Source organism: Equus asinus, chromosome 8 (assembly GCF_041296235.1).
Source record: "Equus asinus isolate D_3611 breed Donkey chromosome 8, EquAss-T2T_v2, whole genome shotgun sequence".
Taxonomy (NCBI): Eukaryota; Metazoa; Chordata; class Mammalia; order Perissodactyla; family Equidae; genus Equus; species Equus asinus.
Genome location: NC_091797.1, coordinates 24,493,180 through 24,507,233, shown reverse-complemented (window position 1 = coordinate 24,507,233; position 14,054 = coordinate 24,493,180). Strand labels below are relative to the sequence as shown.

At 46.0% G+C, this 14,054-nt stretch overlaps 1 protein-coding gene across 2 annotated transcripts in view; it reads right to left on the bottom strand.

The window, feature by feature from the left end:
- LRFN2 (leucine rich repeat and fibronectin type III domain containing 2) overlaps positions 1-14,054 on the bottom strand; it is a 188,014-nt gene that overhangs the window by 51,584 nt on the left and 122,376 nt on the right. The window contains exon 2 of one of the 2 annotated variants that reach the window (XM_044776629.2): positions 6,234-6,458. The exons of the other annotated variant lie outside the window; for it this stretch is intronic. The gene's annotated coding sequence lies outside the window, so the exon portion shown is untranslated. The remainder of the gene's footprint in view (positions 1-6,233; positions 6,459-14,054) is intronic. 2 annotated transcript variants of the gene reach the window in all.

Below are 14,054 nucleotides of genomic sequence, written 5' to 3'. Positions count from 1 at the left end.
CACCCCAGTACTCAAGTGCGGGAAATGGAAGACCTTGGCTGTCTCCCTTTCTGTCCTCAAGTTTGGAAACCTCATAGGGCTTCTCTATTTTCTTTTTTCCAGTTTGCAGACTCATTTCTCCCTTCCCTTTATCTCCTTCTTTTTCCCCCGTTCCCCTTTCTCTGCATAACCTTCCATCCTTCCCCATTTCCCCTGCCTCAGCCTGTCTTTTTCATCCTCTCCTTCTTTTCCCCTTTGGCATCCTCCCTGGAGACTGTCTGGAGTCCAGATCTGGAACACTGTAGACAATCCCTTCCTCCTAGGACCCTCCACCCCATTCCCCTGGCACAGGGACGTGCTTGACTCAGCAGCAGGAACTCAATCATTCAGTCAGGCTTCTGCTGAGCACCTGCTCCCCACGGACATGCAGGACATGGGGGTGAGAGTGGACAGAGCCAGAGGGGACAACTCCCCTCTTCTCAGGAGGAACTTACAAACACCTCCCCGGATAACTGAAATCCAGGAGATGAGGGGAGTGTCTGCAGAGTGTCAAGCACTTTACACATGGGACCTCATTTAAATCACCTGATAATGCAATATGACTTGCCCATTTTACAGGTGGAGAAATTGAGGCTCAGGAAGCTTATGTAACTTGCTCAATGACTTAAGACAAAAGACAGAGCTGGAATCCCAGCTCAGAGATGCCCTACCCCACCATGGATGGCACTATTCTCAAGCTGGAGAGAAAAGAAAGTGGTAAAATGATATGGGAATTCTTCAGAAGACATCCCTTCTAACTAGGGCAATGGAACACTTCTTGAAGGAGGTGGCGCTAAGTGTGGCCTTGAATGATAGGTGGTAGGATTTCAGCAGCCAGGGCTGATTGTCTTAAGGAGAATATTCTAGAAGAACAAAGATTCAAAGTGTTGTGGTATACAGGGAAGGATCTAACAAAGCTGAGTAATTACAGAAACCTTTTAAAGGAAGACTCTTCCAAGACTCTTCCAGTTTGAGAAGCACCGTCTTAAGAAGCTTGATTGGAGGCACGGTGGCTAGTGGTAAGGACATGGACTCTGGTGTCCAGCCACCTTGTGGCGAAGGGTTCACCTGCACTTGAATCCTGGCGCTACCACTTACTAGCTACATGGTCTTGGGCAAGTTGCTTGACCTCCCAGTACCTGGGCGTCCTCATCTGTAAGGCTGGATAACCTCATAGGGTTGTTGTGAAGATTAACTGGGTCACTCCACATAAAACACTTAAGCAGGGCTGGGTACATCGTGAATCTCAAAACAGGGTTGCTCATTATAATTCTTATTCTCAGAAGACATAGAGAATCTGAATAGACCAATCACAAGTAAAGAGATTGAAACAGTTATCAAAAACCTTCCCCCAAAGAAAAGTCTAGGACCAGATGGCTTCTCAGGAGAATTCTACCAACCATTCAAAGAAGATTTATTACCTATTCTTCTCAAACTATTCCAAAAAATTGAGGAAGACGGAAATTTTCCTAACACATTCTACGAGGCCAACATCACTCTGATACCAAAGCCAGATAAGGACAACATAAAGAACGAAAATTATAGGCCAATATCACTGATGAACATAGATGCAAAAATCCTGAACAAAATATTGGCAAACCGAACATAGCAATACATTAAAAAGATCATACACCATGATCAAGTGGGATTTATACCAGGGACACAAGGATGGTTAAACATGTGCAAATCAATCAACGTGATATACCACATTAACAAAATGAGGGAAAAAAACCCACATGATAATCTCAATAGACACAGAGAAAGCATTTGACAAGATCCAACATCCATTCATGAAAAAAACTCTCAATAAAATGGGTGTAAAAGGAAAGTACCTCAACATAATAAAGGCCATATATGACAAGCCCACAGCTGACATCATACTCAATAGGGAAAAACTGAAAGCCATCCCTCTGAGAACAGGAACAAGAGAAGGGTGCCCATGCTCACCACTCTTATTCAACATAGTTGAAAGGTTTTGGCCAGAGAAATTAGGCAAGAAAAAAGAATAAAAGGAATCCAAATAGGGAGAGAAGAAGTGAAACTCTTGCTGTTTGCAAATGACATAATTTTATATACAGAAAACCCTAAAGAATCCATCAGAAAACTATTAGAAATAATCAACAACTATGGCAAAGTTGCAGGGTATAAAGTCAACTTACAAAAATCAGTAGCATTTCTATACTCTAATAACGAACTAAGAACAAGAACTCAAGAACACAATCCCATTTACAATCCCAACAAAAAGAATAAGATATCTAGCAATAAATTCAACCAAGGATGTAAAAGACCTATACAAGGAAAACTGTAAGACATTACTGAAAGAAATCGATAATGACATTAAGAAATGGAAAGAGATTCCATGCACATGGATTGAAAGAATAAACATAGTTAAAATGTCCATACTACCCAAAGCAAGCTACAGATTCAATGCAATCCCAGCAGAATCCCAATGACATTCTTCACAGAAATAGAATAAAGAATGTTAAAATTCATATGGGGCAACAAAAGACCCCAAATAGCCAAAGCAATCCTGGGAAACAAGAACAAAGTTGGTGGCATCACAATCCCTGACTTCAAAACATATTACAAAGCTACAGTAATCAAAACAACATGGTTCTCGTACAAGAACAGACACATAGGTCAATGGAACAGAACTGAAAGCCCAGAAATAAAACCACACATCTACAGACAGCTAATCTTTGACAAAGGTGCCAAGAACATCGGATGGAGAAAGGAAAGCCTCTTCAATAAATGGTGCTGAGAGAACTGGACAGCCACATGCAAATGAATGAAAATAGACCATTATCTTTTCCCATGCACAAAAGTAGACTCAAAATGAACCAAAGACTTGAAGGTAAGGTCTGAAACCATAAAACTTCTGGAAAAGAATATAGGCAGTACACTCTGACATCAGACTTAAAAGGATCTTTTCCAACACCACGTCTACTCAGACAAGGGAAACAAAAGAAAAAATAAACAAGTGGGACTTTATCAGACTAAAGAGCTTCTGGAAGGCAAAGGAAACCAAGATCTAGATGAAAAAACAACCCACCAACTGGGAGAAAATATTTTTAAATCATACATCCGATAAGGGGTTGATCTCCATGATATATAAAGAACTCGCACAAATTAACTACAAAAAAAAAAAAAAAAAACAACCTGATAAAAACAACCCAATCAGAAGAAATGAACAGACATTTTTCCAAAGAAGATATACAGATGGCCAATAGGCACATGAAAAGATGTTCAACATCACTAATCATCAGGGAGATGCAAATCAAAACCACACTAAGATATCATATTATGCCCATTAGAATGGCTATAATCACCAAGACAAAAAACAACAAATGTTGGAGAGGTTGTGGAGAAAAGGGAACCCTCATCCACTGCTGGTGGGAATGCAAACTGATGCAGCCACTGTGGAAAACAGTCTGGAGATTTCTCAAAAAATTAAAAATAGAAATACCATACAACCCAGCTATCCCACTACTGGGTATCTATCCAAAGAACTTGAAATCAACAATTCAAAGAGACTTATGCACCCCTATGTTCTTTGCAGCATTATTCACAATAGCCAAGGAGTGGAAGGAACCCAAGTGCCCACTGATTGGTGACTGGATAAAGAAGATGTGGTGTATATATACAATGGAATACTACTCAGCCATAAAAAAGATGAAATTGTCCATTTGCAACCACATGGATGGACCTTGAGGGCATCATGTTAAGTGAAATAAGCCAGACAAAGACAAACACCATATGATTTCACTCATATGTGGAATATAAACAAACTTGCGGACAAAGAGAACAAATTAGTGGTTACTGGGGGAAGGCGGGTGGAGGGTGGGCACAAGGGGTGAAGGAGCATACTTATATGGTGTATGACAACTAACAATGTACAACTGAAATCTCACTATGTTATAAGCTATTATGACCACAATAAAAAAAACCTAAAAAAAAATAGTTCTTATTCTGTGATTGTCTTTAAGTCACAACTGGCTGTTCTCAAAGAGAAGCTTTGTAAAGAATGGACTATAGATTGTCACTGAAATAAAAACCTAAAATTCAAAACTTATTCCTAGAACTCAGCACCTCTGGGGACCTCGGCCACTAATTTAGGAATTCTGTTGTTGCAGGTGACATGGGTAGGAATTAATGCAAGAAAAGCTGGGATTGTGGAGCAATCAGCAAACCCTCCTCCAACCTGGCTGCTCCCCATTCCAGGGTTAGGCCTGGGGTAGTTTGGGGGTAAGCTGCCTCCAGCCCAGGGGAGAGGTGGCCAGTGGCGGTGAGAGAATTTTTTTTCAGTGAAGGAAGGAGCCTTTGAAGGCAAAAGTGCCTTGAGTCTGTGAGAGTCATAATGAAGCCCAGCTCAGGGTACTTTCTGCAAAGACACTATGGGGACCACAGAGGAGAAAGGGTCTCCCACTCGTCCTCTCTGATCACTTCAGGCTGCTTAGTAACTCCCTCCCCAGTCTGTTCCTTACCAGCAATGGCCCTGCCAGCGCAGCTGCTATGTGCTCCGTTCCTTAGGCTTCTGTCGCATAGATTATGTGTGTATTTATTGCGCTAAATCATTAGCAGCCATAAATATTTATTGAGCGTCTGCTATGCTGGGCTCCATACAGACTCTGAATGAATGGCTCCTTTCTGTCCTCTGGGAGACTGCAATCTACTGAAGGCAAGACAGAGAGCGCAGTACAGAGGGAAGGGGGAGAGGCATGCAGGGCAGGGGACAGATGACAGAGCAAAATCTGCCCTGCCTCCCCCCAGAACTGGGACTCACAGAGAAGCAGGGCCGCGTCTCCCCTCAGACCGGGGCTTCCCGAGGGCGGGGCCGCGTCCCCCTCAAAGTCAGGCTCCCTGGTAGCAAAGTCATATATTTCTTCATCATGATAGTAGTTCTTCATGAACACTATATTTATGCTTCCTTTGTGCAATGGTTAAATACTTCACTGACCTCATTAACCTCAGACTAATCACGACCCCACTGTGTGCCTCAGTTTCCTCTATGTAAATGTGGGAATTAATTAGCTCTAAAGTTGCTGTGCTGTTACAATGTTAACCACAGACTCATGAGTGAACACTCACTTCACTCTCTTCTTTCCTCAAATCTGGTTACCATTTAGCATCACTGTAGGCACGGCTGTCCCTATCTGGTAATATCTTTTTCCCCCTAACTAACTCAAGACCTGGGACTAGAGAATCTTTAAAAAGTTTGTCCCCAAACCTATATTTTTCTATGGACTTCTCAGAAGGCAAAATACTTGAATTTGGCTTAAATAATTCTCACTCTTCATTATTTCAAATGTGGATATCATTGAAGCCGGGCACCTGAGGGTTACTGTAAATATTCAATAAGAACATGATTACCCTTTAACCTTGTTCCCAACACAGACACAGATGAAAAGAAGTTAATCTTATTAATTTGCTGTTCTCTTCTTTAACCCAAGAATTGACTCAAGGGTCACGAGGATTTAAGAACTTCTTAGGCAGAAGGAAGAGAATGCCTTTACGTAGGTTATGACCACCAGATAACCAGCCCCCAGCTGCTGCTGACGCCCAGAAGTCTGGTTGCCAAGAGCTTATCTGGAGAGAAAAAAACACAGTCTTCCCCTTTGTTTCTCCAAAACTCTACCTCCCACGCCCCTTAGCTCTATAAAGACCCCCTGCTTTCTTCTTTTGGTAAGGCAGGTTTGAGAGAACCTACCCTCCCACCTTCTTGTTTTAGCCAATTCAAATAAACCTTTCTCCATCTCCAAGCCCTGGTGCCTCGTGATTGGCTTATTGTGCATGGACACAAGACCTTGAGATTAAGAGATTCAGTATCAATGACATTGACATCATCATCATCATCATCATCTAATTCTAACACTTGCTGAGCATTAACTACACTCTAATCATTTTATGCTTTAACCCTTTCATCCTCCCATCCACCCTACGCAGGATGTGAGTTAATTGTCTCTATTTTACAGGTAAAGCAAATGAGGCTCAGAGGTGTTTAGGTGACTTGCCCAGAGTCCCCATCCTAGTAAGTGACCACTCATCCATCCACACTCTCAGAGAGCTTTGTAGATACCGTGAGAGTCTTGGGACCCTGGGGCTCACCTATGTTCTCCCGGAAAGCCAATCAAAAAAACATATGGAAGGCTCTAGCCAAACAGTAGTTAGAGTCACTTTATTATCAAGTGCTTAACGGAGAGAGAAAGGGAACTCACCTCAGAGTTTCAGGGTGGGGAATCCCCACCCTGGCATGTCAAAGGTCAGAGTGCTCCCAGTGTTAGAGCACTGGCAGGTGAGAGATCAGGAGTCTGGGTGCTCCTGGGCAGTGTCCTTTACACTCGTCCCCATGGGGAGGGAGTGAGAATGCCTGCTGACGTCCACTTCACTTGGCCTCAGGACTCAGGGTCTTGCTGGTTGCAGAAGGGGCTCACGGCTTCTCGCTGTGAATGGGAGAAGCGGGATTGGTGCTTGTTTGAGGCAGTGAGGTTTGTGTTTCTTCTGCAACCCTCAGGGTTTAATGCCCAGCGAGTAAGTACTTCTCTCCAGACTCCACCTCGACCAGCCTCAGGTAGGGTGAAAAAATAATTTTCAGATAATCAGGAGATCGGAGGGAGCTTGAAGCCAAAAGAGAACCTCCCTGCCACAGTATGACCACAGCCATCCACGTCACTCCTACTACCTTCAGTTGCCTCAAATGTACAAGGGGAGGGTGTTTGGGGGCAGTGAGATCTCCGAACCCTCTTCCAGCCCTATCCTTGCAGGGTCCTTATCTGACTACAATACTCAAGAAGATCAAAGAAATCAGTGGTTAAAATATTAATGGCTGATTAGGCTAAATGAGAATTCTGCATTGCCTTAAACAAGGGACCGAGTCCCTAATGACATTGTAGGCACTATGCCCTGGCTTGTGGGGGTGGTATCTGGAGAGATCGCAAGGCTGGGGAGAGTCTAATCTTTTCTCTTAATTCACATCACATAAGCGCCTCCTGTTCTCTGACGTAAAGCAGATCCAGGGAAGATGAAAGCCGCTAGCTTAAGTTCCCATATGGAGCCCAGGGGATTGGATGGAGGCTTCTAGACGAGGGAAGGAGGACTGAGTCTATTTTGCTAAAGGAAGGAAACAAGGGCAACTTCCTGCCATAGTTGGGAGGGGTAATGGGGAAGTTGGGCTGGAGAGCTGGGAGGCAATCAAATCAACCAGCTCTTCCTTGTGCCCCAGTGGTGTGCTCTTCCTCCAGGGGTAACTCTGCAGAGCCTGCTCGTTGTCCCCTTACTCCATTCTCCCCTTCTTCCCCAGGAAGAATGCCCAAGTGTTACGAAGCCACAAGGCCATGCAGAACAAAGACTACATTTCCTAGCCTCCCTTGTACCTGGGCGTGGTCATATGACTAAGTTCTAGCCAATGAGCTGTAAGTAAATCTGTAGCATGTGATACTCTAGAGGTGTCCTCAAAGAAAGGGCATATCCCTCTTTGCTCCTCCCTCTTTCCTGGTGACCGGAATACACATAGATGGAAAGAGCTTAGCAGCTATCCTGGTCCATGAGTTATTGCCCATGGGTTGAGGACGGAAAACAGAAGGGACCTGGGTGCATGGTGATCACGGCACCACCACATAGCCCTGGCCTCCCTGCAGTTTTTTGTTTTTCAATTATAACTTTTTATTTTGAAATAGTTTAAGACTCATGAGAAGTGGACAAAATAGTAAGAGTTCCCTTTACTGTTCACCCCCCTGTCCCAGATAACATCTTACACACCCATAGTACCTTGTCAAAACAGGAAATCAACATGATACAATGCTGTTCACACAAACACAGACCTCACTCCCTGTACTTTTTACATGAGAGAGAAATAAAATTCTATCTCACTTAGGCCACTTTTATTTGTTTTGTTTTTTATTACTCACAAAGAAATCTATTTCTAACTGGTATAATTTCCAAAAAAGTATAAGGTGGCATCCCAGCTCCACCCCTGAGAAATGTATATGGCAGAAAGAAGGAGGTGGCCCAGACGCAGGGGACACTCAGACAGCCTTCAGGGCAGTGCGGAAAAGTCGTTAGAACAGCGAGAGGCCTTGGACCATCAAGTCATCTTTTCCCATGGTAGTGCTGGTCGAGAGACTGTCCTCTCCAACTGTCTTGCTCCATCACCAACCTCGGCAGGCATCCTTGCCCCCATCCCTAACTCTGTGCTCACCTTCTCTTGCTGGAACCACCTCCACATCCACCTCTTACCTATCCAGAGCTCTGCGCCCCCCTGCTAACTCATGGAGACCTGAGATGCTCATTACTGTCGCTGGCTCCTAACCCATCAAAGTCGCATGTTGGGAGAGAGGAACGAAGGCGGTTGACATTTGTTGGTATTTTCAACTCGGGTGAAAACAAACAAATTGCGCTAAAGTTAAATGTCAAAGGCCCCCCAAGCATATTGCAAGGGAGGGAGGAAGGAGCAACTCCTCTCAGGGACAGCTTTCTCTGTGTCCCTGAGTGGGTGTGTGCGGGAGATGCAACTATGCCAGAAGCCTGCAAGGAAGGCCAAGTGGGTGCTGTTTGTCAATGTCCCGCTTCATCCCACTGTGCAGACTGGTTGTACACAGGCTGTCCCCACGTGAAGACACTCATTCATCATCCATCCATTCATCCAGAGAACATTCCCTGAGCACTCCCCACATACCGGACTCTGCAATAGCTGCTGAGGGACAACCAATGATGAAACAAATATGGCTGATCCCCCCCAAGCCCAGGAATGAGTCTCCTTTAGAGAGAACAGAGGCATATAAACAAATAATGTAAGAAGAAAATGATCATCATCATTAGAGGTAAGAGTTCTTTGGGTTCTCAGATGAAGGAGGGGGAAGCAGGACCAGGGACGAATTTCAGAGGCTTTGCTATGAGGTCTGGAGGATGGGCAGCGTTTAGATGTGCACAGATGTGGGTTGTACATGCCATTTATCTCAAAGATAGCCCCAAGGCATCTCCACTCACATTACTATTGGCTTTACTATCATTGCTCCCCCAAAACTGGAGGGAAGTGCAGCTAAGGGAGCTAGATATATGTGACATCACTGAGCACAGGAAGGTATTCTGGGGTCCATGAACTTATTGAAATTGTGTTTCAAATTTTGTGTGATCATGCATTTTTCTGGGAAGAATGTCTACAACTTTCATCAGATTCTCTGAGTGGAGGTGATTTTCCTCAAAGTTGAACCCCTATTCTAGAAGCCAGAGAGAAACAAAGCCTTGCTGGATCTTGGACCATTACTTGTTAGACTGGATCCACTCTGTGAAATGAGGCTGGAGATTTCTAGATGTGTTCTTCATGCACAAGCTCTAATTCCGAGACCTGCATTACGTGCCTGATCTGGGGAGACTAAACCAGCCCCAGCTCGAGAGTCGGCGGCAGGAGGTACAGAACTTGAGGGAGGGGCAAGACGAGCTCTTTCCCCGAGAGACAGCACCTTCTGCTTGTGTCTGGCTCTGCGGTGATTGAATTATCAGCACTTTCACTTAATGAGCATCTCTCTGGACTGGCCACGAGGCCTGTGTCAGGGAGAGCAGACATTTCATTACCAGAATTCACTGGTGCTGTGTTGATCCTGGTTTTCTGACAATTATGAGAAGGAGACAGAGCACCAAGCAGCATCCTTGCATGAGCCTCACATTATTCAAAACGCACAAGGCCTCTTCCACTCCCTGGTTGCACATGGAGCTCTGAGTGACCAGGGAGGCAAGAGGCCTGCTGTAGGAGATCCCAAAGTACAGGAGGAAGGCCCTGTTGGGACGTTCTCTTGGGCCTGGGCCACTCTGGCTGCAGAGAGCTGATAAGGAGACATGTCACTGCCCCCTTCCAGATTAGGCATGAGCAAGAACTCCACTGGCGGCTGGGGGGAAATCTTCCAGGAACCATCACTCCTTCATCTTGTCACATCCAAGGGTACCTCTCCCAGCTAAAACAATACTATGGACGCCCCAGGTCGCTACTGGCATCACTATTCTTCCCTCCTACACAAGGAGAAACAGAGGCACAGGGAAGAGGCCAGGGGCATTAGTAGAGGACTCTGGGAGGACTTCTCAAGTGTCCCATCTTACCTCCCCAGTGAAAGTCTTCAGGAACCAAGGGCGAGGCACAGGCTAAAACTGCTGTGTAATGTGACAATGCATGTCAGAGTTTCTCTGTGCCAGCCCACTTAACATCCATGGTATCAGCTGGCCTCAGGCCAGAGTCATGGCTGGTCAATATCATACGTCCAAGGCCAATCGCATCCTGGGTCAACCATGCCATTGGTTTGCTCCCGCGATACTGTTGACATCCCAAGCCAACAATGATCCAGAATGAACCCCATCTGCTGTCAAAACCACAATAGCCAGTGGTGTCACCAGTCAGATTATAATGTCACTGTCTGCGTTGGTGAGTTCTGAGTTCAAGTGGATTCTTACCCCAGGGCATCCCAATGTCGGGGAGAGAGAAGTGCATTTTGATCTGTGGTGTATGAGTGTGGCCCTCCCTAAGTTCTCCACGTGGGAAGCTGGAAGAACCGAAGGACTGGACCTACCTGATTGTTCCTGATTGGACCATGTAAGGTCCAGGAAACCTCACAGATGGGTGACAGGGCTCGGAGAGGAGCCACACAGACCACGAACAGGAGAGAAATTACCGACTGACGACATTAGAGAGGTCCCCTGAAGCCAACTGCGTGAGCATTATAGAATTATCCTTCTCCCCCAACATCTCCTTATCACAAGAAGAGGAAAATGCAGAGAGAGAGAGTGGGGGAGAGAGGAAGAGAGAAGAAGGGAAGGAAGGAGAAATGGAAGAAGGGAGGGAGAAGGAAGGAAGGAGAATAGGAATGAATACGGAATAAGGGGAACTTTAGAAGCAGACGTTCCAGCATTTCACACCAGCCCGCAGGGCAAGAGACATGGTGGAGCCTTGAGCTTACGTAAAATAGGAGTGACCCTTGCCAGGTGTAGGAGATGAAGCAGCAGGTGATATTTCCCCCGTGGGGAATGTTCTAGGGCCCTGCATCACTGTGCTCCCCACTGCAGGTGGAGGGTGTGGTGCCCTGTAAGGAACTGTCACCCTGGAAATATCATTCATTGTGTCAATAGGGTGGAAGGAAAAGTCCAGAGGGGAAAAGGAGAGTTAGAGAGTGAGGATGTGGCGACACTATTAAGGGGAAAAGGGAACTGACTGGCTGGCATTGATATTCTAATCTATATCTGACTAAGCGGATGGATGAATGACCTCTCAGCTCTCTCTGACTTTAAAGATCTGAGAGGGAAGCATCACCATAGAAGCATGATGCCACCACACCAACGCCACCACCCTTGGCGATGGCATTCCCGCCACACCACGCCAAACAGTGGAAGCTCCTCCCTTCCCCCGCCTGGACGCAGAAACACACAACTCTCTTCCAGTTGGCTTTCATGTCCAGATGTTTCTTCCCTCTGGGTTCAAAACCTTTTTTTTTCCCAAAGGCATTTCCCCAAGGGAAGCAAGCTCAGGACTGGGTGTTTGGCAGGAGTGTTTGGAGTTTTATTCACAGATTCCTCACAGGGTCTCTGATCAGCTGGGGGCATATTTCACACCCGGGAACAGAAAGTCACTCATACACCATTTTCTGCAGCAAACTAATTCTGAGGTTCTCCCAGAGATGCCAGAGCTCACAGCAAATGGGCCTGTGACTGTCCAGCCTTGTCCACAGTCCATCAGGTTGAAAACTCCCAGCCTCTCCTTCCTGGGGTTAGCCTCCAGCTCCCTGGCACTTTTTGTGCTGGGCTGTGTCTCTGCTCCATCTCATCCTGATAGGAGTGACCTCAGGTTCCCTGAAGTGGGTCCCCTGCCCAGCTGGGATGCCCCAGACCAAGAGGACAGACTGCCAGATCCAGTGACAGGTAAAAAGCCAGAACTTCCTTATTTTAAAACTCCCTCAATGTGTAATACACTCCACCATATTCATCATTAAGGAAACGCAAACGAAAACATTTCAATATCCTTTTTCATTGAGAGGTTGGTAAAGACTTAATACCCAGTGCTGGTGGGGCTGTGGGCAAACAGGCACAACGAAACGCTGTTGGGGTAGGGGTCAGGGGGATGCAAATTAAGACAGACTTGTTGGAAGAAAATCTGGCTTTATCCATAGAAATTTAAATGGCATCCACTATTCCACATCTAGGAATTTATTCTACACAGATACTTGCACATTTACACAAAGAAGTTGGCACAAGGATTTCATTACAGTGATGTTTATAATAGCCAATGACTGTACATAGCTTAAATGTTCACCTATAGCACACTCCTATGTGAAATACTGACTTGCAAAAACCAAATGTATCATGGGATCCTATTTGTACTCTGGAAAAGTACACACGCATACGTTATCTATCTATCTATCTATCATCATTCTCTATCTTTGTATAAGCTAGAAATTTTTTTTAAGGAAATACTTGAAATAATTGAATACCTCTTGCTTCTCCCCCCTCCTCTGTGTTCCCACTGTCCCTGCCTTTGAGACCTTTCCCCCTCAGCCGCCAGCATGAGCTCTCTGTGACCCCTTCCTATTCCTCCCTGTGTGCTGGGCTTGGCCTCACTATGACATTAGTTCTCATCACTCTACCAAACACGCCGTGGTCTCCTGGCCTCACTTGCCTCCCAGACCATCACCCACTTGCTCCACCTCAGCTGCCACCATGGCAGAACACCTCCATGCAGACAAGCGTGGACTGGAACAAGACCCCAGGGCATGAGATCCAGCTTCTAGAGCAGCTCCCCAAAGGGACGAGTGACACAACCTGGAAGTGCAGGGGAGTTAACTTTCTACGGAGCGAACTTTGGCAATGGAAAACAGGGGACAGGAGGAGGACTTCATCTCTCCTGCCCCCAAGGCAAGCATTCTCCATACAACCTGTCCAGAGAGGCTTTGCGTGGCTGAGCAGGTGCATCAGACAAATGGTCAGCTCTGCCTCCTCCTGGCTGTTGTGAAGCAGTCACCGTCACAGTGACCAGTGACACATCACCATGCAGTGCTCCCTGTCCTCTGCCTTTCTCCCCTTTGCCCTCACTCTCACTGCCCTGGGACTGTACCTCCCAAATAGGCATCAGCATTTAATCCCTGCCCCCAGTTCCAATTTCTAGGAACCCCAGGATGAGACAACTACTCTGGCAATTACTTGTTTCTAGGCCTCTTTGTGTCATCCAAATTTAGGGTACCAGCCTTTGTTGGACTGGAGCTCAGCTTAATCTGAGAGAAGAACTGAGGACCAGAAGCAGAGACTTCTGGGATACTGCGGTAGGAAGAATTCCAAAACGACCTCTGAGAGTCCCAGCCCTGGGGATTTGGGAATACAAGGGGATATCACTCCTGTGATTATGTCACATGATATGGCAGAAGGGTTTCTCAGATTTTATTAAGGAAGGTCCCTAATCAATTGACTTTTCGTTAATCAAAAGGGAGATTATTCTGCATGGGCCTGACTTAATCAAGTGAGCCTTGAAAGGGACTCAACCCTTCCTAAAATCGGAGAGAGATTTCTCGCGCCAGCCTTGAAGGAGCAAACCGCCATGTTGTGGAGAGGGCCACAGGGTGGGGAACAGTGGGCAGCCTCCAGGAACTAAGGGAGGCCCCCAGTTGACAATCAATAAGAGAGTGGCAGCCTCTTTCCTACAACCATAAGGCACTGAATTCTGCCAACAATCTGAGAGCTTGGGAGTGGATATTTCCCTAGCTGAGCCTCCAGATGGGAATGCCTTGACTTCAGCCATGTGAGTCCCTGAGCAGAGGATCTACAGAAACAGTGAGGCAATATAGCTGTGTTGGTTAAGCCCCAACGTCTGTGGTCATGTGTTATGCAGCAATAGAAACCTAATACAGATATCCAGAAGTATGAATTCACTCAGACTAGGGGGGGAGGCAGCTAACAGCTAACAGCTCAGAAAGCCAGAGGAGAAAGACACTGAACTATGGGGAAGTGGATCTAGGAAAGAGAGACTGAGAGAAACCAGATCCAGGTACGCCAACGAAATTTGTTTTCTAAGGCAG